This window comes from Perissodus microlepis, chromosome 2 (genome assembly GCF_051167445.1).
Source record: "Perissodus microlepis isolate ML-2025 ecotype Zambia chromosome 2, ASM5116744v1, whole genome shotgun sequence".
NCBI classification, from domain to species: domain Eukaryota; kingdom Metazoa; phylum Chordata; class Actinopteri; order Cichliformes; family Cichlidae; genus Perissodus; species Perissodus microlepis.
Window position 1 is genome coordinate 32,683,348 of NC_140462.1, and position 25,735 is coordinate 32,709,082.

General features: G+C 42.1%; 1 protein-coding gene across 1 annotated transcript in view; it reads right to left on the reverse strand.

Moving 5' to 3' along the window:
* LOC146392992 (GDNF family receptor alpha-4-like) overlaps positions 1–25,735 on the reverse strand; it is an 81,805-nt gene that overhangs the window by 42,708 nt on the left and 13,362 nt on the right. The gene's annotated exons all lie outside the window — the stretch shown is intronic.

The window sequence follows — 25,735 nt, forward strand, 5'->3', positions numbered from 1 at the left end:
TTCTGATAGAGAATAAAATGTTGAGTGGCGCACCACAGCTAATAAGCAACAGCACCTTCTTCTGGACTCAGTCACTGGCTTTCTGCACCCTCATAGGTCCATACTCTCAAGATAGAACTGTATTTTCCACACTATAATGTGTATGCTTTCACTTTCATTTTAGTGCATCAGTGCGCCTTATGTATGAATTCTGGTTCTGCTTACTGACCTTGAACCAATTTTATGTGGTACACGCTGCTCAAAAATCTGTCAAAAATGTTTTAGTACGACTTTGGTAAGCTACGAAGCCGCACCGCTTCATGGATTGCTGGAGCATTACAGATTCCATAGTCATGAGTCTTGCTGAGTAATCTGGGTCCTAAACTCCGTTTTCTTCAGGTCTCAACATCAAACGAACACTGCGGCATCACTAAGAGTTAAAAACTGTCTAAATTCTTTCATCTTTAATAAAATGATCAGCGTTCCTGCTTTACCAGTTGTAACAGTTAAGTTTAACATCCAGGCAACCATGAAGACAGAATTTATTAAATTTAAAGGAGTTAGGAGTTAGCAAGAAGTTAGCTCGCTAGCTTCCACCTAAACATGATATAACATGTTCTGACTGAGCGATTTCTGAAAAATTAAAACTCAGCTCTGCTATCACTTCCAACATAAATGACAACAGAAAACTAAACAGCAGTGACGTTTGTAGGATTACTGAAGTTGGGCTAGCTGGTATAAAATGATGTCGACGTGATCACTAGCAACGCCGGTGTTGCCAACTTAGCGACTTTGTCGCTATATTTAGCGAGTTTTCAGACCCCTTAGCGACTTTTTTTTAGAAAAAAAGTCCCTAAAAAAAGACGTGAAAGCGCGTATCGCTTTTACTCTCAACAAGCAGCGGGTGCTGTAACGCAGTCAGTTCTTCTTTTACTCTTTTACTCTTATGCTGTTTTGTGGATCAGGTTTAAAACTACTTATAAACACACACACACAAAGTAACTCCACCAGAGTGCCTATTTCGGGTCACTTTTGCCGGTCCAAGCCCAGGTAAAGGAGCAGGGTTGGAATTGTGACATTAAAAAAAATAATAATTGCTAAAAGAAATTTAATTTGTAGTTCTAAATAAACTCTAAATGCATTTAGGACGTTTTTTACTCACTTTATCTCTCTTCCACGATGTTATTTCTCTCTCCAACAACATAGGTTACAATTAGATTAGCATGACCAATTATGCAAATTAGGCGATGACATCATTTAGCGACTTCTAGCGACTTTTAGGACAACCAATAGCGATTTTCCTTACTGAGGAGTTGGCAACACTGAGCAACGCAGCTATGTTAGCATAACATCAACACAGTGAAGCTGGAGGATGAACGCTAGCTTTTTTCCACTCGATAAAAGTTAACGTGGGGGTTCCCGATGGTTAGGGACAAATGCAATTGTAACCCTAGTAATTGCATGTCTTTGGACTGTGGGAGGAAGCCAGAATACCAGAGATGCAGATAGCCACAGCAAGATGGCAGGGTCGAACTCAGAACCTTCTTGCTGTTTGCACCATGCTGCCAGGTAGGAATATTTCAGTTTTGATTATTTCAATATTGAAAACACTGACCCTAGCAATCAGAATATGCCATTTTTATGCCACTCTCCTCCAAAGTTTTAGAACCCAGGAAACAAAGAAAATATGAATTACTATACAAAAATAAGTATAAAACTTATACACTGCAAAAACTGGAAGCAATTTGGTTATCACATATTATTTTAAAGCTGATAGTTGGTCAGTTGTGGAAATTCCAGGTTCCAGTTGCCTAGGTAACCCTTTAACATATATGTTGTACATTAATTCTGCACTCGTATTGGTAGTGATAAAACATTTACAAAATTTAGGACCGGTTGCCAGTCTGGGCTAAGACTCACACTTGTCAGCAATTTAAAATGACCAATTAACCTGACCCCATGCATTTCTTTGGACTGTTGGAGGAAGACAGATGTGGTGAGGCGTGGTGAGGCATGGTCGGCGGTGCCGTGTGGACGCACCTGCATGGCATCCGCAATCATGCTTGCAGTGTTAAAAACACAGGGAAGCAGGGGTTGTTGGAGGTTGTGGTGTGATGCATGAGGAATGAACAAAGATGGGTTTGACTAACGATCTATGTATCCGCCGTGTCTCAATCATACCACAACAGAATATCCAGAGACAAACCACGCAGACATGAAGAAAACTCAACACAGAAAGGCTCCAGGCTCTATACAAACCCAGGACCTTCTTCCCATGAGTGCTAACCACCGTACAACTGTCAGTTGTTTTTGTTGGTTTGTTTGATTTACATAAAGGAAGCTTTTATTATTTTGTGTTAAGATTATTTTTGGTGGCATGAGTGCATGACACTGAAGATGAGTGGTACCACCAACATCCAATCCAACCCCTGGACACCATCAAGAGTAGATGCAAAACCAATGATTATCATAAACTTTAAAGCTAAGTACTATCAATCCACTGCAATAGCATTCAACAATTGTTCAGTTGTAACGAGATAAAAGATTGTATTAAACCAGGAGTGTAGCATATTGTTGTCTTATCATAAAAAGTTAATGAGTTTCACATGTTTTTCATTAGAACTATGATGATCTAGAACTGTTGTCTTGTTGTGCTGTTCAGTCTTGCTTCTCTGAACACTTCTTCTATTCCTGAAATGATAAGTTCTTGATTTTGATCTTGACTTCTTGATTAAAGACACCCATACAAAAAAAAGCTGTAGTATTTTTTTTTTTTTATATGTGCACAAAAAACACAAAACAAGGTAACTTGTCCTGTTTTGGCAATTTCCTTTTCTCTTTACGTGGCTCAGGGAGCTTTCATTCCTGACCCTTGGATGGGTCACTACCTGGGCCTCAACCTTTCACACCTGCAGGTTGCTTTCCATCAAGAAGATGAGTATTTGGGAGCCACTGTGGTGAAGGGTCTCCGCCTGATCACAGTACCTCAATTCTGAGCCTCATATTCTGCAATCCTACCTGAAATCTTGCCTGTTCAGCTTCTTGGATTTCCCAGTCACTGGTCATGCTCCTCACATTGCTTTGAAAGAATCTTGTCACTGGATACTCACCTGCCTGCCCACTCTTCACCAAGGCCGCCTAAAGCCTTGTCTTGTTCCAAGTATCTCCACCTCTGTCTTCTTCTGAATCACAAACCCACTTAGACCCCCAGTGCCATCTTTGTCTGCTTCCTGCCCAGTTTCCCCCTAATGAAAATAAATACTATGCACCTGCTTCCTGTTTGCCTTTGGCCTTGTCAAATCTTAAAGTAAACATGGTACACAATGGTATTGGAGCCATGGGTGGCCACACAGTCTGAAGTGTAGAGGGAGTAGAGTAGTGGCGAGAGGACACACCCCTGTAGTGCATCCATGCTGATGGTGATGCTGTCGGAGACGCACCTACCCTGAATGACTACCTCACCACCTGAGTTCTGGTCCTGCCGCTTTCCTTGTGCGTACTCTCCTGAGCGCCGCTCGGACATTGTGCTCTGCAATGCGGATCGCCGGTCCCTCTCTTATGATGTCACCGTCCTCAGTTGTTAGGCAGTAGTTAGCATTAGCCGCCTGACTAACCTTGAAACAGGCGTAGAACTGGTTCAGCTCGTTGGTGAATGCAGAGTCGGCGTTGGTCGGCGCAGTGTCCCTGACTTTGTAAACGGCTGCAGTGGGCCCAGAACTACAGAAAGACTAATTTCAAAAAGGCTTGCTAACAGATGAGAGCCGTGCAACCCTGGATGGTCCAGATGGTTGGAGTGGTGGATGGTTGGTGTACGGTCACCATGTCCCAACAAGGCTGCGATGTCAGCAAGGAGGTGGTGGGATCATGTTTAGGGCTGGAATCATGAGGAGAGAACTGGTTGGCCCTTTTAGGGTCCCTGAAGGTGTGAAAATGACCTCTGTGAAGTATGTGGAGTTTCTGACTGATCACTTTCTTCCATGGCAGAAAAAGAAGAACCATGCTTTCCACAAAAATGTCATCTTCATGCTAGACAATGTACCATCTCGTGCTGCATCTGCATCATTGGCTGCTATTGGCATAAAAGGAGAGAAACTCATGGTGTGGACCCCATCCTCCTCTAACCTTGGGAGCATCTTCAAGCAAAAGATGTATGACGGTGGGGGGCAGTTCACATCCAAACAGCAGCTCTGCGAGGCTATTCTGACATCCTGCAAAGACATTCAAGGAGAAACTCTCCAAAAAAGTTCCATGGATGCAAGAATTGTGAAACTGCTATCAAATAAGCGGTTCTATATTAATATGTAACTTGACCTGTTAAGATGTTTTTGATTGAAATAGCTTTTGATTTCAGTAAATATGATCTTCTGATGCTGCAAATTCAACAAATGACCATTTTCAATTCTCTACAACCTATAAAATGTTTTGAAACTCTGTTGTGCGTAATAATTTGGAACAGTGCGTTGTACGATTTTTATTTGTGAAAAACATACTGTTTTCGTTCAGAGGTTTGTTCAGTAACATTTGAATTATACTCTAATGGTTGATGACTCAAAAATTATGCTGACTGTCATTTGAATCGACTATTTAGGAAAATCAGAGAAAAATATCACTTACATAATAATTTGGAACTTGGTGTATGTTCCCTCTGTCACCATGTCAGCTATGTCATAGAGTTTCTGATGTCTCTGAGTCTGTGTCTGTGCGTACGTGTCGTATTTCCTGTTTCACTTTGACAGTCTTGTGCGCTTGGTCAGTGTATCTAGTTTTGCCTTCCCTCATCTCATTATGTTTGATTTGTCCCAGCTGTGTTTCCTCCTGTTCCCCATGCTCCCGTGATCCTACCTGTGTATTTTACTCCTCAGTCTTCCCTTGCTTGTTGTCGCGTCGTGCTGTGTTTTCTCCTCTCATGTTCCTGAAAATATTCTAGCTCCTGGTCCTGGTTTGTTTCCTTCCTCAAGTTTCTTAGTCTCCAGGTTCCAGTGCCCAGTTTAGTTTCTAGTTTTTGGTTTGTTTTTCATATTAATGTTGTTGCAAAGTTTGAGACTTTTATTTCTGAGTTGACTGCTTTTCTGGGTGCTCCACGTGGGTAAAAAAAATTCTGCATAATAATTTTGGCTTTGGAATGCAGTCTAAAAGTGAACTAGCACAAATTCTGTCTGCTGTGCTTTAACATCTCAGACAAACCACACCACAGTCAAACTGAAAGCGTGCTGAGAAGATTTCTCTGTGTGGTTGTTTGGTCTGCATTTGTGTAGTAGGCATGATGCCAGTTGTCATGGACTAAGCACACAGTGACAATTTCACTCATCTGACTTTTGATAACTAAATAATTGATTTTTCTGTCATTCCAACATTCCACCTCCTCTTTTGTTTTCTTACCTACTTGAAGAAGTGTACAATAAATGCAGGTAGGCATGGATGCTCTCCAAAGTCAGTCTTTCCTTTATGTATTATTTTCAAATTGCTCTTGAATTCTGTTCAATCCAAAGTTTTTCCAGAAAGAAATTGTTGCTTTCTGAAGTAAGATTGCTTCAATTTGCAATAGCAAAAAAAATAAAATAAACAACAAAAAAACTTGATGATCCACTGCTAAAATCCAATAACTGACACACGGGAAGTGCGACCCTCTGCCATCCTATAATGATGGCAGAAATGTCATATGGGGAGGTGGACGGGGGAATGCAGAGATAGAAAAAGGGAGAGATGGCAGTGCAGAAAGCAAAGGATGTAGAAGATTGTGAGCGAGCATACCAGTGTGAACCTTGATGGGTTGGACACGTGCACAGCATGAAGCACAATCAGCAGCACCACAGGCACACGCGCATGCATGGGAGAACACAATATTGCATAACCACAGGGGAGGGTTTAAAACACACACACTCATGCACACATACCTTTGAGTAAGAATATTGTGGTTGGGACAGCATAAACAGCCGTAATGAAAGACTTATCGCATACACAGTACTTTTTTCACTAATTAGTAATCTAACACATTACTATCTAATTCTAATTACTTTCTATCGTTACAACGCCGTTACCGTTACTAACAAGAAAATGCGATGCAGATGCGTTACTATTTTTCAACACACATACGATTGAAGCTGTCTTCAGCTTACTGGGAGCCAGAGGGCAAAACAATCGCACCAGTGCTGCTGATTGGCTGAGGAAGAATAAAATAATCATGGCAAACCAATCACATGACCAATTTAAAGTGACATAGCACAAATGACTACGGGAAGAAACTGCGTTGTCTAAGGAAAGCCCTCGAAAGCAAAAACAAAAGCCAATAAACCTCACCCTTTCCTATTGGTGGAAAAATGTACCGTGTTGACCAATCAAAAAAAACGATATGGCAACATGGCATTGGTTGTTTAGGAAGATTTTTTTTTTAATTCTTTTTTTGAGGGAAGTTTTAGGAATGGTGGCAGCAAGAGACAGAGCGAGAGAGGGAGGGAGTTTTGAGATGTGAGAGATTTGTGACGTTTAGCGTGTTTGGAGTGTGTAGTTCATGTGTTGTCTTGTGTAGTTAGTGTGTAGTTAGGGTGTTGTAGTTGATAGTTTAGTTTTGTGTGTCAGAACAATGAGGTGACTTCTGCAGTCGCTGCCAAAAAGCCACCAAAAGCAGACAGCAGTGTAAACGGATAAACATTTTTTAAAGTAACGCAATAGTTACTTTTCCTAGTAATTAGTTACTTGTATAATATTGTAACTCAGTTACTAACTCAATTACTTTATGAACTTACTTGAAGAAGTAGCTAGTAACTATAACTAATTACTTGCCCAACACTGACAACTTTTAAAACCTGCTGAGTTTTAGCTCTCAGTGGAGGTTAAACACTGTCTGATGGGGGACGTTTACTTTACTATTGTATTTACAACTTAGAAAATCAGTTTGGCTCAGATTAAAGTTAAGTTTCATAACTGCCGTTAGACTTTTAAACTGAACCATTTGCTTTTCTTTATTATTTGGTGTTCATATGTGTTGGATTTTCTTTTTAACGGAATTGAATTTTGAATCAAAACTAGCATTAACAATCTTTTTTGTACAAGGAGGAAAGAGAAGTGTTGGGATTTATGTTTATGTATAAAGCTAATGTCTCATAATTAGAATAATATATTTGTGTTTTATTTTTTACTGCACACAGTGAATTGTAGAGAGTTTGGAAGTAGACTGCTACCCTAATAGTAACAGACACCAGACCCCTCACAGGAACGGAGCCTCGATCATAAAGCTGCTCTTACAGAATGCACCCTAGCTCCGTCTTTACACTGGACGACAAGAGATGGTTGCTATGGTAATGGAGACCCTTAGAAAGCTGCAGAAGAAGAAACCTGAGCTGACATCACACCTAAGGCCACCCTAAACTGTTCTGACCAATCATATTAATACCACGTTTTTGTGACATGCAATAAAAGAGTGTTTACTTCCTGGGTGCGGCAGCCTTTTGTCTCTGAGCCAGAGAGAGAAGGTCCATGGTGGTAAAACTAATTTGAAATTCCAACTGTTTGGATAATAAATTGTGAAAACTTATATCTGGAGCATATTTGTCTTCTCTCTCATAAAAAACCCTATAGAAGGTGCGTTTCCACTGGGAGGAGCAGTGTTTGAACCAGCATGTTGTTCATGGATATTGAAGACTCCAGCCTGTCCAGAAATGATTACATCATCTGGTTCTTAATATTTATTCAACTGTATTCTAAGCACAAGCTGACTGTTAGAATTTTCAGAGTTCACAAAAATAAAAAACAACCATCCATCTTCTTCCGCTCATCCGGGGCGTGGTCACGGGGGCAGCAGCCTAAGCAGAGAAGCCCAGACCTCCCTCTCCCCAGCCATCTCCTCCAGCTTGTCCAGAGGAACACCGAGGCGTTCCCAGACACGCCGAGAAATATAATCTCTCCAACGTGTCCTGGGTCTGCCCCGAGGCCTCCTCCCGGTGGGACGCGCCCAGGAGGCATCCTTAACAGATGCCCGAACCACATCAACTGGCTCCTTTCGATGTGGAGGAACAGCGGCTCTACCCTGAGCCCATGGCTAAACTTCTCACTCCCCCCGCTCCCTACTCCCATCACTCGTGAACAAGAGATACTTAAATTATTCCACTTGGGGCAGGAACTCGTCCCTGGCCCAGAGTGGGTACTCCACCCTTTTCCAGCTAAGGACCATGGCCTCAGATTGGAAGGGGCTGATTCTCATACTACCGCTTCCCACTTGGCTGCGAACCGTTCCAGTGCGAGCTGGAGGCCAATTACTTAACAAGGCTTGTTAGAAACTATGAAACACATCGTGCAGACTTCTGGATGTTAGAAGACAACTAATAATTCTCATGAATAAGACTAAAGGCAGAAAGTTGTCCTTTATTTCTGAACATGTTAATAGCAATGTTGATAGCACCCCCAGATTTATATTATATTATCTTTATATTATATTTTATTTATATTATATCTGTACATATATTTATTCTTATAATTCTTGAATTCCTATTCTTATATTTTGCTTTGTTTCTTCGTTCATCAGCTGTGCAGCTAGTCTTACAGCAGGGTCCTGCTGAAAAACTGCAAAACACATGGAAACATGTTGATGATGAAAATAGCAGGTCTGCCTAAAGCTTTTGTGTTTCCCTAATGAGCATCAGTAATTAATCACAGACACAACTTTATTCCTTTTTCATGTTGGCTGAAAACAGTTTTACATATATGCTCGCAGGACGCAGACACTTTAATAACTGAGTCTATGTTTGAAGTTTGTTTGTATAAATAATCTTTACTCTCAACCTTTAAACTACAGCGGAGAGAATAAAAAACTGTCGGAGCAGGTTTGATCATTTTGATTAAAAATCGGCTGGAAGCTCCACGTTTTCACTCACTCTTTTATTTAAAGCATGTGTTAAGAGTTTATATGATGGGGGAATCTTTTATATGAGCAACATGTGAAGCCCTTTGTACTGAAGAGCAAACAGTCCCATTGTCACAGGAAGATGCGTGTATTAATTTGGTTATTTATTAAATATATAAATGTTGTTCTGGTTGATTCTAATCGGCTGCTGAGTCTCTTAGGCCAGCGTAAGGTTGCACGGTCAGACAGGGCAGGGGCCACGCAGGTTTATAACCTCAACCTCCTCGAGCGTGGAGAGAGGCTGAAACCACTTCTCTGGTGAGCCTGGAGAAGGAGAGACATTAGTTGGAGAGATTAGTTGGGGCATTCCCGCCTCCCTCCATTGTGATGACCATCTCACACAGGCACAGACAGCGAGTGTTGCTGCATTGCAACAGCGCTTTCCAGACGTTCCCCCCTCCTGCTTGGCTGTACGACTCTCATCGAGCACCATTTTGAAACGCAGCTTGGAGTGACGGTGCGTTCATGACCCGACAGTCTTCCTGAACATAAAAGGCAAATTGTTCAGAGGGAATTGGCTGAAATGCTGAAGATGGGCTACCTGGGGTAGCCCCATAGTTCTTGTGGTGAAGAAAGATGGGTCTATACGGTTCTGTGTGGACTATCGCAAAATAAATAAAGTGTCACATTTTGTTGCTTACCCCATGCCCCGGGTCAAAGAACTCCTGGACCGGTTGGGCATGGCCCGGTTTTTCACAACGCTGGATTTAACCAAGGGCTACTGGCAGAGTCCCTTATCTGCAGAATCCAAGGAAAAAACAGCCTTCTCCACGGTTTGTACCAATCTGTCACACTTGCGTTCAGCTCGTTCAGAGCCCCAGCCGAGTGCTGCAGCCACACAATGCATTGCTGCCCCCTACTTGGACGATGTTATCATCCATAATGACACCTGGGTGGAGGGTAAATGAAGTTGGTGTTCACCCTCTGAGAGGTGAAAGTCAGCGGAGGTTATGCAAGTTATGGTGGCACCCACGCTTTATCGGCTGCACCTGAGCCCGACTGCTTGCTTGCTATGATACTGTGCTGGGCAGACATCTCCAAAATCATCAAAGCACTTTTGCAAATAGGCTCTATTTTAAAAACCAAACACATATTTGAAGATTCAACCACTCCATTAAGTGCATTTAGTGACACACAAACAGAGTATTTCAAACTACAGTTTAGTTAGTTTCAACATTTCTATTGTTGGTGCTGAGAAATACCCACTGAAAGAATGGCCACCAGGCCAAAGCAATGGTTTTGACTCGATCATCGCTAGCCCCGCTCTCTGACTTTGATGACTGAGACTGACAGATAAAATTAATTCATGAACACAGCCCCGAGGCCAAGAGTGCCAAAATGAATTAAATAAAAAGTCATTAAATAACTAGCTAAATGTGTCAATAAGTAATTTATTAAATATATAATTAATTTATTAAATGTGTCATTACTTAAATAAAACAGGAAATAAAGAAATAATTTTATAAATGTTTTAAATAAAATGAGTGGGCATTTAATTATTGATATATTTATTTAATTAATTCCAATTTTAATTAATTAATGAAACATTAAATGAATTATTTAACTCTTTAAAGCCAGTTGGAGCGGGCTCGCTCCGTTTTGCGTAACTATGTTTAAGTCCCTGTAGAACCGGAACCACTTAAGATAGCGCAATAATTTTTTTTGCATATGAAACCGGAGGAGTTGTACTTACATCTTATGCCATCAGCTTGCCCTAGGTCACGGTTTCCTTCCACATAAAGCTTTGCAAAAATATCGCGCTTGCAGCAACAAAAACATAATATTCCAGAAACACGCTTTGCCGATCCGATCAGCTGTTCAAAACACGTCCTACGTTGGAATAGACGTCAGCGCGAACTATCGCATAGCCGTTATTTTCCTGGCCAAAACAGGAAGTGACGTCATTTTTGTGGAAAATGTAGGGTTTTTTTTACTTCAGGGCCTTATAAGCCTGTACTGGTGTTTTTAAAATTCATCTTTGACTTTATGCTTTTCTGAAGAGTTTCTGAGATGCTTAAAACTCAAATTGCACTGCTGGAAAACGCTTTACACAACTTGTACATTCACACAAGCACTTTCGTATACACTATTTCTAAATGCTTCCAATTTAACATTCACACACCAATGCCTGCATCAGAGAGCAACATAGTGTTAGCATCGTGCCCTAGGATATTTGCCCAGGGTGCCCAAGGATGCAGACTGGGATCGACTGCTCTACCACCTGAGCTACAGCTACCCCTGAAGCAAATAAAGGCTTGGATGCAGATGCTCAGCCATGAAACTAAATCCCATGAAGTTCTCTATCAGTGTTATTGAGTTAATCTGAAGGCCACATGCAGTTTTTAGGCATGTAAATGGTGGTTGGTGCCTCTGTGCACTACGTACCTCAGCATCCGCTGATCCCTCTCTGTAATATTAGGTTACCTACCGCTTTATTGCTGACTAGTTGTCATTCCCACTTGATCCACATTGTTATAATACCACTAACAATTGATTGGGGAATATTTAGTAGTGAGGAAATTTCATGACAGGCATTGTTGCACAGATGGTATCCTATCGGCACCATGCTGAAATTCACTGAGCTCCTTAACAACAATAATAATAATAATACTAATATTATTAATAATAATAACTTTATTTATAAAGCGCTTTCAAACAAAGTGCTGTACAACTATTTGAAACTAAAGAGATAAATAAAATAAAAGTGATACATAGCAATACAAGTTAAAAACGGTAAAAATTTAAAAACTCAGCCATAGAATTATGACATGTAGGATGGGGTGAACAACTGTGTCTTCAACTTAGTTTTAAAAACCTCCACAGAGCATGCCTGCCTAATATCTTGAGGGAGGTTGTTCCACAGACACGCGGCACGAAAAGAAAAAGCACGCTCTCCATTTGTCTTTTTTCCTGATCTAGGAACCTTTAGAAAGCCAGAGTCTTGAGATCGTAGAGCATGAGATGGAACATAAAGGTGTAAAAGGTTGGAGAGGTATGAAGGTGCCGTTTAAAGCCTTGTAGGTGAGCAGCAGGACCTTAAAATCTGCTTGAACCTGACAAGGTAGCCAATGAAGAGATCTCAGTACATGGGTATTGTGCTCAAATTTTCCAGTTCTTGTTAAAATACAAGTAGCTGCATTTTGCACCATCTGTGAAACCCATTCTTTCACAAATGTTTGTAGGAGCAGTCTGCATGCCCAGGTTGTTGATTTTATACACCTGTGTTCATGGATATGATTTGAACACCTAGATTCAATAATGTAAGTGAATGTGAATAATTACTTTTGGCAACATGGTATAGACGAGGTCAAGCAGGACACTTTTCTTACAATTCCAAAGAGTCCAAAGAGTCGTGCTGACAAATTTCTTTCTTAGCAGCAGCTTTTTCTGTATCATGTAGACCAGATACAATTATATCCAGCCGGTGAGATAATTTCATGTGTCAGTTATTAATGGCCCCTCCAGTATGTGGGACATCAATCTTTAGCCCTGCTGAGAATTCATGCAGGCAGAGGTGGGACTATATTTTGATGGGCCCACTATGTGGTCAATCACATTAAAATACAGAATGGGCTTACACCATTATGTGAAAGAATGAAGGGGACAGATGTTCCAAAGACAGCAAATGTAGTGGTGCAGGTCAGGTATGCAGAGAGGCGGCGAGTCGGTGGTCCTTCTAAAGTCTTTGTGGGTCCCTCGCTATAACACGCTTCACTTTTTGCTGATTTTTTTTTTGCATGCTTTTTTTTTTTGTTTGTTTATAGCCCATTGTGTTCTGCATCCTGATTGGCTGTAGACCATTGTCAATCAATCTCGTGCCGTGTTTCCTGTACAGTACAGAATGCGTTCATCTTGTCAAATTTACATAAATCTTCGATCGCTAGCAGTGTGACTCTGAAGTGCTGCACTGTATGTTTGTAAGATTCCTCCAACAAACACAACAATGTCGACGAAACCTTTTGCACTGTCAAAGGCACCTGTGGTTGCACCCCAAAGGCAGAGGAAGATGATAACCACCTCACAAAAAGTTGGACTTCTGGACATGCTAAAGCAGTGGTTCCCAAACTTTTTTTGCTAGGCCCCCCTTTGTTTTACAAGACAAATGTTCGCTTCCCCCCCTTCTCACACGTGCACGTGCACGCGCACGTGCACGCGCACGCGCACGCGCACAAACACATCCTCCAACCACACACGCCCATATTTTGCTCCATTGCGGTTTATTTCACACCTCAAACATTTAGTAAACAATTAAGCAAATACAAGTAATCTGCAATAAATTACAGGTAGTAATAAAATGAACTACTAACTCTTTTACGCTACGTCCACACCTACCCGGGTATTTTTGAAAACACAGCTGTTTCGTCCACACGTAAACGGCGTTTTGAATCACCGAAAACTGCGATTTTTCTCAGTTCGTCACGCAACGTCAAAGGTATGCGTCTTTTTTCACGTCACGCTGTGCGCACGTTATTGTTTACATGAGAGGAATTGCAGAATAGCAGATAGAGACAAAATACTGTTAATCTGACTATCTGCAGGTTTTACACGCTTACATACACACATGCAGTTACTGTCCCTCCATTTACAAAGGCAGAGGCGTCACGGTGTGATTACTTTACAGTAGTTGTTTTTTTCCTGTGTAATAATATTCAACATTGCTGTCAATACATTTTTCAAAAAATGCCTCTCTGTGCAAAATGGGTTTAAAAACATAAACAGCTGTGGGATCCTGTTTGTCTGTGATTTGAACAGCCCAGCGCTGCTCCCGACAAAGGGAAAACCAATCCTGCAGGGAGACCTACCTCGGCACTTGTGCAGGTGAAACCAAAGGGAAGATTTGCTTCACCATATTTTCTAGTCTTTGGCTTAGAATGAAGTTGGTTTGGAAACATATTCAGCGATGCTTCATCTCCTGCTTTGCGTTTCTGCGGGCGACCCGTGCTAGCAGTGTCCAAGCGTTTTGTCCCCTCCCCCCCTTTTCATACTGCGCCCCCCCCTGCAATGGCTCTGCGTCCCCCCTTAGGGGGCGGGCCCCACACTTTGGGAACGTCTGTGCTAAAGGAAGGTAGAAGTTACCGTATTTTTCAGATTATAAGGCACATTAAGTGAAACAAAACAGTCAGATAAGTCAAACTTTACTCAACTCATTCTTCTTGCTTCTTTTACTTCTGTACCATTGATTCATTAATGTTGAATTCTCTCACGGATGCTCTATTCCCATGTTCTGGACCCGAAAACAGGGTTTGACCGTCAGTTTCATTCTATAATACTGGACTTATTTTTCTACGAAGGTTTGAAGTTTGAGGGTTTTTAAACAAGAGAGAAAAGTGTGAAAATGTTCATGCCTGTCTGACAAAAGTGTGTAAAGTGTGTAGTGAGGGGTTTTACAGCCTTAAAACATCTATAATGATTGTAAAAAATAAAGTTGGCTACTTCGCCGATTAATTTTAGAACGTAACCCCCGCGATAAATGAGGGACCACTGTACATACAAAGTGTCTTTGAATGGCAGAGATGCAGAAATGTCTGTATGTAGCACAGAGCCATGGCTCAGTGTCTAAATGCATTTCACAGGCTTGAATATGCGCATAAAAGCCATTTATAATTCTTAACTCAACACAGACAAGCACAAGCAGAAATTTTAGAGAGTCATTGACCCACTATTGATCATGTGCTTCATCACATGAGCCAAGATGTGAAAAAGGACGTGAGTCATTATCTGCACCATTTTCAGGTAAAACGATTGCGAGACCTTGCCTCACTGTATCATCTGTCCAAAACGTGAACATTAGTATCCTCGAAAGAGTGACCTTTATCTTTAGAAGCATCTTTAGATACAGCTGAGTCCTGTGGTACTTAGTCATTACATTTACATGCTATTTTGATAGACTATCAGCAAGTAAAAAATTATGATATGAATGGAGGTTGGGAAAGATGAAAATAATTTGGAAAGCATCTGATTGTCTTAATTTTTCAGCATGACAATGATCCCAAACCCACTGCCAATGCAAATAAAATACCTGTAGAAAAAAAACATACAGTGGGGTATTACCAGTGATCGACTGGTCTCCCTGAGCCGGGGTCGACACATTATTGAACCAGAATTGAATTATCCTGACAGACAATAGAACAAAAGGCAGCCAACATTCAAAGAAGAGCTGTGGCGTGTTCTCGGAGAAGACGAGAGAACTATTCCTGAAGAATTCTTAAAGGAATTAAAAGAAAGCTTGCATTAGAGAGTTTAGGTTGTGTTAAACAATAAAGTTTCTCGTGTCTAATATTGACTTTTAAGTTTGTTAGAATTGTATAAATCTTTTTTGCCTTCGAATTATATCTAATTTAATTTAATAAATGGCTGCCCCTATTAACTATTTTCCTAACAAAATATTAAAAATATAAGAGGCTCAAGACTTTTGCACAGCAATATATTCCTTTGGTACCACTCAGAGTCCTAACTAAGAATTGCAGCTGCTTGCCGTATAATTTATTAGCAGGAACTCTGCAGCAGGTTTCAGTATATAAGTTTTAATAAGCTTTAGTTCTCTCCAAATTTGATTTGCTTAACCATTTTGACTTTTTCAAATTAAATTCCAACCTTGTGATATATCACAGTTCTTTTTCTAGTCATCCTTAAAGTGTTAATTCAACTTTCAAGGTTTCCAGCTTTTCTAGAGCTTCCAAAAAACCGAGTGAAGCATTGTCCCCAAAGTTGGGAATATGCTATTTCAGTTAAATTATTTTTCTCTTGTTTCAATCAGGTCTGCTGAAAAAAATGAAAATATAGTGTTATGACCAGGAGGAGGCCCTGAGGCAAACCCAGGACATGCTGGAGAAATTAAATCTCTCAGCTGTCCTGGGAACGCCTTGGTGTTCTCCTGGAAATGCTGGAGGAGGTGACCGGGGAGAGGGAGGTCTGGGCTTCTCTGCTTAGGCTGCTGCCCCGTGACCAGGCCCCGGATGAACGGAAGACGATGGATGGATGGAAGTTGGCATAATCTTCCATTATGGTCCACTTTAATAAAATACTGCAAAAGACCTAAAGAATATATCCTTATATCGATGCATCACATGACTTTGGCAAAATGATACCAATCAAAAATCTCTATTAGCCTTTCAAACAATAATCAGTTCTCCCTCATGCATAACGAAAAGGCCCAGTCACAGCTGATGGATGAAATTTCAAGGGCTCACACTCGAGAGAAAGATGGAAAGGAGCAAAGAAAGACTGTTTGCAGCTTGTGGTAAGAGAACATCTTAGAATCGCTGCGTGGACTTTGGCTCCCTGTTCTGTGCTTCCTTAGTAACAGCTTAAGCTGAAGACCAATAACTGTAGTCTGACTGTTTAAGAAAGCAAAAACTTTACCATATTTGTAAAATTAGTTCTGCAGCACGAGAGTGGGTCAACATATCTATCATCTATCATATCTATGGGAGAAAGAGTAGTTTGCAGAAAATCAACAAAATGAGCTGAGCTTTAGTTCTCCTTTGGTTCCTCTCACCATCCCAACTCTATCCTCATTTTAAATGAACATGAATTAGTCTTACAGAACTCAATATGTCACCTGAAAGATCACATTTTAAAGAGACTTGGAGAGACTGAATAACCAACCCTATACATTCTCATTTCCCTTCACTCCTTGTTTATGAATAACTTAACAGGGGAGCTGTAATTAGTGTAATTATGATCTGAGCACAAAATAATGGATAATGTCTGAATGGTTGCAAAGTTCGCAGACAGTGATGAATGCCTTTTTCTTTCCATTCTGCAAAGGAAGTCCCACTGTGTCGCTACTGACCCCAGTTTGTGTTTCATAAAAGCATGAATGTTGACGGACTGTGGTTTTCACAAGAAAAAAAGCAGGAAAGGGGTGAGTCACTCGCGGCCAATGAAACGACTGCTGGGGAGGTTGTGATAGCAGGCTTTAAGTGAGTAATACTCCGCTAAACCTATATTAAACCTATACTGTGAATGAGCGACAGGATGTCAATCACACTGAATTGAAACTAAAAAATCATGCTGACAACGATCACCATTCCTTAGAGAATCAAGAGGCAGCAAGAGACGAAAAGAAAGTCGAGAGTAAAATAACAGATGAAAAATAGGGAAAAACTCCTGAATTCCTGTGAAAAAAACACCAGTTGTTCCTTACAACACTCAACTATGTAAATGTGCTTAAAAATGAAATACAAGCTCGTTTCTGTTGCCGTTAATTTTGTACAATCATAATTTAATAAACTGTTGAAATATGAATGCGCTGTCACAGATCAAATTTGAAATCAACCAAAGCTTGATTCACAATGAAAACAGCAGTGACTGATTATTATCCAATGGGAGTTCACTAATTAATAAGAATATTCTTTTTAGTAGTAATAGTATCAGTTTAATACGGAGCCACGCAAGGGACATGGGAGAAAAAAAAATTAAGACGGACTTGGGATCTCGCAAAACAAACTCGGGATAGAATAGTTTCATCTTTAACCAATTGATTCAATTTATAGCTCTTTTTCACTCATACTTACAGGGTCAGCTCGGCTCACATACGTTGAGTTGTGTTGAGTTAAGCCAGGTTGCATTGCGTCAAGCCTGGTAGGTAGCAGTGGACCAGGGCTATTATTCTGTCATTAAAACAAATCAACTGAAAATGAATCCTGGCCAGGTCTCTCTTGTTAATGACATTTAAATCTCAATGAGACTTTTCACCTGGATGAAGGACAATAAAGGAAGTATGACAAAGAAGACTTGGGTTAGAATCCTATATCAGACTAGAGTGGGAGACATTCCTCTTCCAAAAGTCCAGCAACTGGTCTCCTCAGTTTCTAGATGTTTAAGGAGGAAAGATGGGCCCTTTCCTAACTTTTCTGAGACATTTTGGTGCCATTAAATACAAAACCAGTTAATATTTTTTCTAAACTTTTCTTAAAATTCTGAAACATTTTTCTCACTTTAAACATGTGATGTGTTTTCCAAGTCCTACTGTGACTAAAATATGGGTTTACGAGATTTACATATCAGTGCACTCAGTTTTGAGTTACATGTTAAACCGAGATTATTGGGATGTGGTTTTAGGTACTGTATTTGGCAGTTGCATTCACACTTGCCAGAAAACAAGCCCTTTGTGTCTGTCTGAAGGGTGTTTGAGATTTCTTCTATTGGCAGATCCAGGATCAATTGTATACTTTCTACTTAACACTGATTTGTTTCTCCTCAAAATTGGACTTTTATGTATGTTCAAACCTTAAAACGTCTGTCAATGTTAGTCTTACAGCAGCCTTATGTGACTGTTCCCCTATTCACAAGGAGGTGCTGCGGCAGTTGGCTGAGCATGTTTGTGTGATGTTTGGCAGATTTTTATGCCAGACGCCTTTCCTGAAACAGCTGCCCAAGAGATTTGTGGCATCACTCACCACGGCGAGCGTCGTGGTGCTGGGTCTGTGACCCAGTGTTTCTGCATTTGGACATTTTGAATCTGGTTGAACTTATATTCTAAATTTAGTTAAATTCTCTGAGTTTTTCTTGTGCTTGTTAGTTCTGATTAGATCATTTAGTCCCGTTTGCATTTGTCCTTTAGATGTCGCTCCTTCCTGTGTTCCCTGTATTTGGTCTGTCATGTCTATCCTGTTTTATTTTGATAGTCCCTTGTCCAGTGTTCAGTGTATTCAGTTTTGCTTCCTCCCTGTCTCGTTATGTCTGATTAGTCCAGCTGTGTTTCCCAACTGTTTCCCACCCCCTCGTTATCCTCTATGTATTTAGTCCTCTGTCTTCCGCTGCCTGTTGTCAGATTATCTGCTCATCTTCCCTTCTGTTTCTAAGTCTCAGAACATGAAACCTGGAACATTAAAAACCTATGTTTTAGATCTCATGTCTCAGGTTTTAGATCTTTACGTTCCATGTACTTAGTGCTTAGTTGTTTTTCCCAGTTTAGGTTTTGATAGTTTAGTCTTTGTCTCCCATTTGCTTTTTGTTTGTGTTTCCTACAGCCATAAATAAAGGCTCACTTTCAGTTAAAGTTCGGTCTCTAGCATCTGCATTTGGGTCCACTCTCTCTCCACTCCATACTGTCCGTCAGCGCAGTACTGCAAATATTTGCATAATTATTTAGCTTATTACCAATCCTATGAAATACTCAGTGCCAGTTATCTTAAAATTGTTATTTACAGAGATGAGGCACGGAGTAATATTGGCAGTCAAAAAATTACAGCTGTCAATGAGAGACAGATTATTATTTTTACATAACAGAAGTAATATGATGACAGGCTTTATGTAAACTATTTTGTAATATGACAGTTTTAAGTCTTGTATTATAACCTTCTTTTTCCTATTTTAACTGCTCCCTTGATGAGATCACCACAACATATCATCTTAGTCCATCTCACACTATCATTATTACACCGACACTCTCCTTCACTACACTTCCTATTTTCCTTCTGCCCGGCAGCTCCACCTACCTTGCCCTATACATCCACTATACTCCTCTGTACAGATACAGCCATTTAAAATAGCTGCCTCTTCGCTGACAGGACCATGGTGGATGCGTGACGGAGTCCTGGCTGATGCGTGATAGTGATAATATCACCTTGTGAAGTGGACGGTGCAACCATTTAGAAAACCAGTGGTAATGTCTTGTGTATTGACCATGCGGTGCAGTGTGGAGGTGCATTAATTTATAACCTTGCTATGCTATAAAGGCATACCTTTTAAATTTGTTCAGGAATTCTATAATTATGACAGAATCAAAACACTTGAGCCTTTCTATAAAATATTGATATATGGTTGCAGCAAATAAAATACAAGTTGTGCACACCGAACAATCCAGACAGCAAGTGATGATAGCATTCTATGATTATTGATGACCTGTGTTTCTGAACAAGAAAGCATAAAATTATTATTACTCTGCTAATGTTCTCATACAAAAACTGTGACTGGGATATAGCCTTATAGACAAACTAGTACATACCCATGCATGTACTAGTTTGTTTTGTCTGTAACTTGGTATTTTATAAGGTAATTGATACGTTACATGATGACTTCAAAAGATTCTGTGTATAATTCACATTTTGTGGATATAAATTAAACATTGCTGTTGCAACATTATTGTTGCTTTTGTATTGTGTTACAGGTGCGTCAACATTACAAATGGGTCATTTTGGCCTGTTGGTTGGTAACTTTTAGACAACACGATGCAAGAGGATTTCATAAACAGAGCCTTTGTGTGTTTTGTATGACTTACACACACACACACAGGTACATAAAATTCCCCTCTCGCCCCTGTGGGTGGTCTACTCTTCAAGCTCAGGTCCTCTACCAGAGGTCTGGGTCCTCCCACTCGACTTGCTTGGAGCTCACTGCACCACTGTTACCTCCACCCTCCACATCTTCTCGAGCTCTTCTCTCAACCCTTGGTACTTCTCCAGCTTCTCATGTTAGTTTTTCCTGATGTTGCTACATCTACATCTATCACTACGGCCATCTTCCTCTGCTTGTCGATCACTACTATGTCCGGTTGGTTAGCCATCATCAGTTTATCTGTCTGTACCTAGAAGTGCCACAGGATCTTAGCTCCATCATACTTAAGCCACCCTAGGGGGATTTTCCCATTTTTACATTGGACATCTAGGCCATACTCGGCACAGATATTCCTGTATATTATGCTGGAATTGGTTATGGCGTTCCATGTATGCCCTGCCTGGTAGCATCTTGCACCCTGCTGTTATGTGCTGGAGTGTCAGGGGGCATCTTTACACAGCCTGCACCTGGGGTCTTAACTTGTGCGGTAGACCCAAACCTCTCTGGATCTTGTACTTAGAGCTTGTTCCTACACCTCTTCATTCTTGGGTTTCTGCTGCATGCGGTATTCACTAAACACACGGTCGGTTGGGGCCATCTTCCTGATATACTCATGGATGTTCGTTGTCTCATCCTGCACAGTGGCTCTGACACTCACCAGTCCTTGGCCTCCTTTCTTGTGCTTAGCGTACAGTTAACATACAGAGGGTTCAACCCCCCATTCATGGTCATAAGCTTCCTCGTCTTGATGTCAGTGGCTTCTATCTCTTCCTTTGGTCAGCTTATTATCCCAGCAGCGTACCTGATCACCGGCAGGGCGTAGGTTTTGATAACCCAGAAAATGTTCTTGCTGTTCAGCTGACTCCTCAGACTTTCTAGCAGCCTCTTCGTGGTTTTCTTTTGCCTGTGGGATTCTCAGGTACTTGTAGCTGTCCTCAATATCTGCAATGTTGCCTTCTGGTATTGTGAGCACCTCAGTTCTGACTACCTTCCCTTTCTTTGTTAGCATCCAACTACATTTCTCCAGTCCAAATGACATTCCAATGTCAATTGCGCCATTCGTAGTCAGTATACATAGCTAATCTTGTCAATAATGTCACTGAGGGTGTTCAGGGATATGCAGAACATCAGTGAGGACAGAACATCTCCTTGGTAGATCCCACACTTGATGGTGACTTGTGCTACTGGCTTGAAGTTGGCCTCTAGTGTTGTTCACCACATCTCCATTTAATTCCTGATGGAGGTTCTTAGGGTCCTGTTGATCTTGTACACTTCTAGGCATTCCAGGATCCAGGTGTGGGGCACTGAGTCATAGGCTTTCCTGTAGTCAATCCACAGATTGGTCACTCTGGTCTTGCAGTCTCGGGCGACTGCTCTGTCTGCCAGCTGCTGGTGTTAAACTCCTCTGGTATTCCTGGCAATTCCCTTCACGCTCATGTATTGAGTCATGTGCCTGTTCTTCTTAGCTGCTACGATGCCTGACAAGAGCTTCCATGTGGTACTGAGGCAGGTTATACCTTTTGGGGATCCTTGGGACTCAGGACTGTCCAGCCTTCAGTTATCCATTCCAGGTGTGTCTCATCCATTACCAGCTGGTTCATTTGTGCTGCCAGACACTCACAGAGTGCAGTCAGCTTCTTCAGCCAGTTGGTGTGAATCATGTCAGAGCCTGGTGCTGTCCAACTCTTCAATGCTGAAGACCCTTTCTCGGATCTTTGCCACTGTGATGTTCACTGGATCCTGTTCAGGGAGGTTGGTGTGGTCTACTCTTAGATCCACTAACCACTGAGCATTGTCGTTATAGGTTGGGTCCTTCTCCCATATGCTCTTCCAGTATTGCTCCATTTCAAGCCTTGGTGGTGCTGTTCTCATATTGTTTCCCTGCCACTGAGAGTACAGCTTGGATAGCTCAGTGGAGCAGGGCTGGTTTATGCTATTGCCTTCTATCTATGTCTATCTATGTTTCCATGTTTGAAAACTGAGCAGTTGCCTGAGAGTGATTTATAATACTCAAGCTGGGAAATCAGACAAGGACTAAAATGTAAGAACTTTCAGTGTTTGTTTTCACCTTCAGCCAAACCATCCTAGTGTATGTGTCTGTACATGTGCACATATGTTCCACACAAGCCCCTCCATCCCCCGCCCCTCTCCTAGCCTTGGCTTTGAAGCCCACTACACACACCATCCTCTCGCTCAGCATGATGGCAGACAGCAGATCAGATAATTCTGTTGAGTTTGTGCGTTGGGGAGTCTGTGAAGACATCACTACATAGGGTGGAGTTTCTTTCCTTTGCCCTTGGTCAGCCTGCAGTTCCTCATTCTCGGAATCCACGGCATCATACAGTGTTTTTCCTTGCTTTCCTAAACAATCTCTAAATCATACCAAATATCTTTGGGCAAGAAACTAACCCCATGTTGCTCTTCGATGCATCCATTGTAGTATGAATGTGTGTGTGAATGTTAGATAGGAAGCACTTTGAGTGCTCAAATAGAGTAGAAAACTGCTAAATAAGAACCAGACCATTTACCATTTAAATGGACGTGTACTGTCTCTCACTGTCCTGCAAGTGAGTCCATCATTCTATTGGTTCATGACAGCAGGAAGAGAGAACAAAAGAAACAATGTGGAAGAGAGCCAGAGAGCAATAATGATGATTAAAAGCAGAGTGGTGTATGAAAATAGAGAGAGTGAAAACAGGTGCGCGAAGAAGAACGCCTCATTGCATTGAGTTGACCTCAGAAGTAGTTTATTGCAGTTTAACCAAGGGAAGGGTTCAGAGTCACCTGACCCAGCCCTAACAAGCTGTATCAAAAAGGAACGTTTTAAGCTCAATCTTAAAATTGGAGTGGCAGTCTGTCTGGACTCTGGATTTAACAGGGAGCCAATGAAGAGAAGCCAACATGGGGGACTCTCTTCTAGTCCCTGTCAGTGCTCTCACTGCAACATTTTGGATCAACTGAAGGCTTTTCAGGGAGTTTTTCACTGCATCCTAATAATGAAATACAATACTCCCCAGGAGCATCTTCCTTGGAGGGCTCAACCCGGGGTAGCGGTCATGGCCTATTAAGGGGTCTGTTGGCTCTTAGGTGACAGTTTCCTCGTGGCTGCGTGCAGCGGGGCTAGGGGAGGGTCTGTGCTGACGGACGTGGGTTACTGACCTGGTAGCCTGGCTGCCCCTGGGTGGGTCCGGGACGGGCGTGGAGTTCTGGGGCTGCTCCATCTCTGGGCTGGTGCCCTGGCTGGGCCTTGGGTCCTGGTTGGTGTGTTGCCGGGGTTGTGGGAGGGTGGGTGTATGGGGGCCCAGCCATGGCGCAGGGTGCTGCCAGTGCATTGAGCCACCTGGGGGGCTCTTCAACTGGTGGGGGAGGCTGTTACATCTTGCAGGAGCTCTCCTCTCTTCAGGAGCTCACTCTGCAGGAGGGGGAGATATAGGAGAGGTGGAGGAAGATCTCAGCCTGGGCGTCTATTGTCTTGTGTAGTCTGGAAGATGAGTGGATGATGGGGTGGGTGCAGTTTTCTCTGTGGTGGGGTCGGGTGGGCTGTCCTGGGCTCTGTGGGGCCGGGTGGCGCTGCTGAACTGGGCCCCGGTCCGGATGGGCCTGGGCCCCCTTTCCCTGGCGGGTTGCAGAGTATGGGGGTGCCTACTGGGGTCAGCGGGGGAGCTGGCCCCAGGGAGGGGTCACTTGGCCCTCCCTTCCTTTCCTCCCCATCTCCAGCTGCCTCCCTCTTCCCGCTCCACCACAATCACCCACACATACAGGGCCTTGGGGTCACCAGGGTGCAGGGGAGGCATCTCCCCCTCTATCCCATTCTAGATGCCTGTGCCTTAATTTTATCCCACAACTTAGACATTCACATTACTCACACTCTCATAACACATACATATAGGACCTTGGGGGTGGGCACGCTACACGGAATCCAAAAGACCATCAGGGTGTACCACCTCACCCCTGGCCTGGGGCTCGCTCGGGCCACTTTGGGGGTGGGGTCCCCCCCTGGCTTCTGCTCCGCGGCTGCTGAGCGACCCCTCATCTGGGGCTCTCCTCAGCTCTTTCTGGGACAGTGGCGCGGCTGCCCCTCTGCTGGTCTTCCTTGGTCTCTTGTGTTCTGGGGGCCTCTGGATGTCTGGAGTCTTGATCTCCTCCATACCTGCTTCATGCCCTGGAGGACGGGGCTGTGGCCCCCCCACACCCTCTAACAGATCATTACATGAAGGAACCTTTTAAATCCAAGCGCGTCCATGCTCACAGGTGTACACACGGGTGCTCACACACACAAACTACACCCTTTTTGGCTCCTACCTCACAGCACACTGTGCGCTGTCGATCTTACGTGCTGCACAATAATATTTAGTATTTACTGTGATATTCCCATAGATCATCGTGATGTTGTTTATTATGTTGCTCTTTTTTTTCTCTTCTGCTTGTTTTCTCTTTTTTCTTTCTCAACAGGTGATCCAGGTGATTGATATTTGTATTTTTTGTCTGCTTATTTTGTTGGTTTTTGTTTTTTGCCCTTTATCCCCGTCCCTCTTCCCCACTGTTTTTCTTTCTTTCTCCCCTTTCTTTTCCCTAGTCAAATCTGTCCCGTATTTAGCAAGTGAAAATAAAATAAAATAAACAATAAAAGGTGAATCAAATAGACCAATACGGCAAGGCTGGGATGGTCCATTTGGTAAAGTAAATCCGTTGGGCATCTTTCTTTGCCTTTAGACAATAATTCTGATGGCAAAAGAACAAAACGGGACAGGCAGAAAAAAAAAAAAGAAATACAATAGTCCTTCATAAAAGTAATACATTCATGGAACTAATTTTTCAGCATCACTCTGAGACAGGATGTTTCTAATTTTAGAGGTATTGTGCAAATGAAAGAAAGCAGTCCTACATATTTGTTTAGTTTGCATGTCGAAGGACATATCTTGGTCAAAAATGATTCCAAGATTCCTCAAAGTGTTACTAGATGACAATGTAATGCCACTCAAGAGGAAGCATCTGGTTAGATACCATGTTTCTAAAGGCTTTTGTGTAGGGCTCCCCTTCCTCCTCACAGTCACCATCTGCACTTGGACAATTTGGTCAGGGAGAGCTTACAGTGGCTGAGCTAACTCTGCCTGCACCAACTTAGCAACTTGATTTTCAAGTGTGTCTCGAAAGATTCCTTTTTGATAAAGCATATACTTAGGATTGGATCCAGTGAGCCTGACCCATCCCTTAGTTATGCTGCTAAGCTCAGGCTGGTAGGTGAGTTTCAGTGATGCAAATAATAAACAGACATTTGCACAAACAGATTTTAGCTGAATGAATTTTAATTTAATGTCAGTTCCACATATATCCTTTTAGAATTAACATATGCAAAACTTGTATGTGCAGGCTGGCTTTGCAAGGCCTCATCCAATTAACAGTAAACTGCAGAATTATTCCCATTCTTCCTGTGTTTATTCTGTGAGTTGCCTTAGGGCTATTGAGGTCTTAGGGTTTTGTGCTTCTAGGAAAAAGGTGGAGATGATAAAAAGTTGTGTTTCCACCAAACTAACTGTGTTTAACTAAGACTAACTAGAGATTGTGGGTCCATCCACA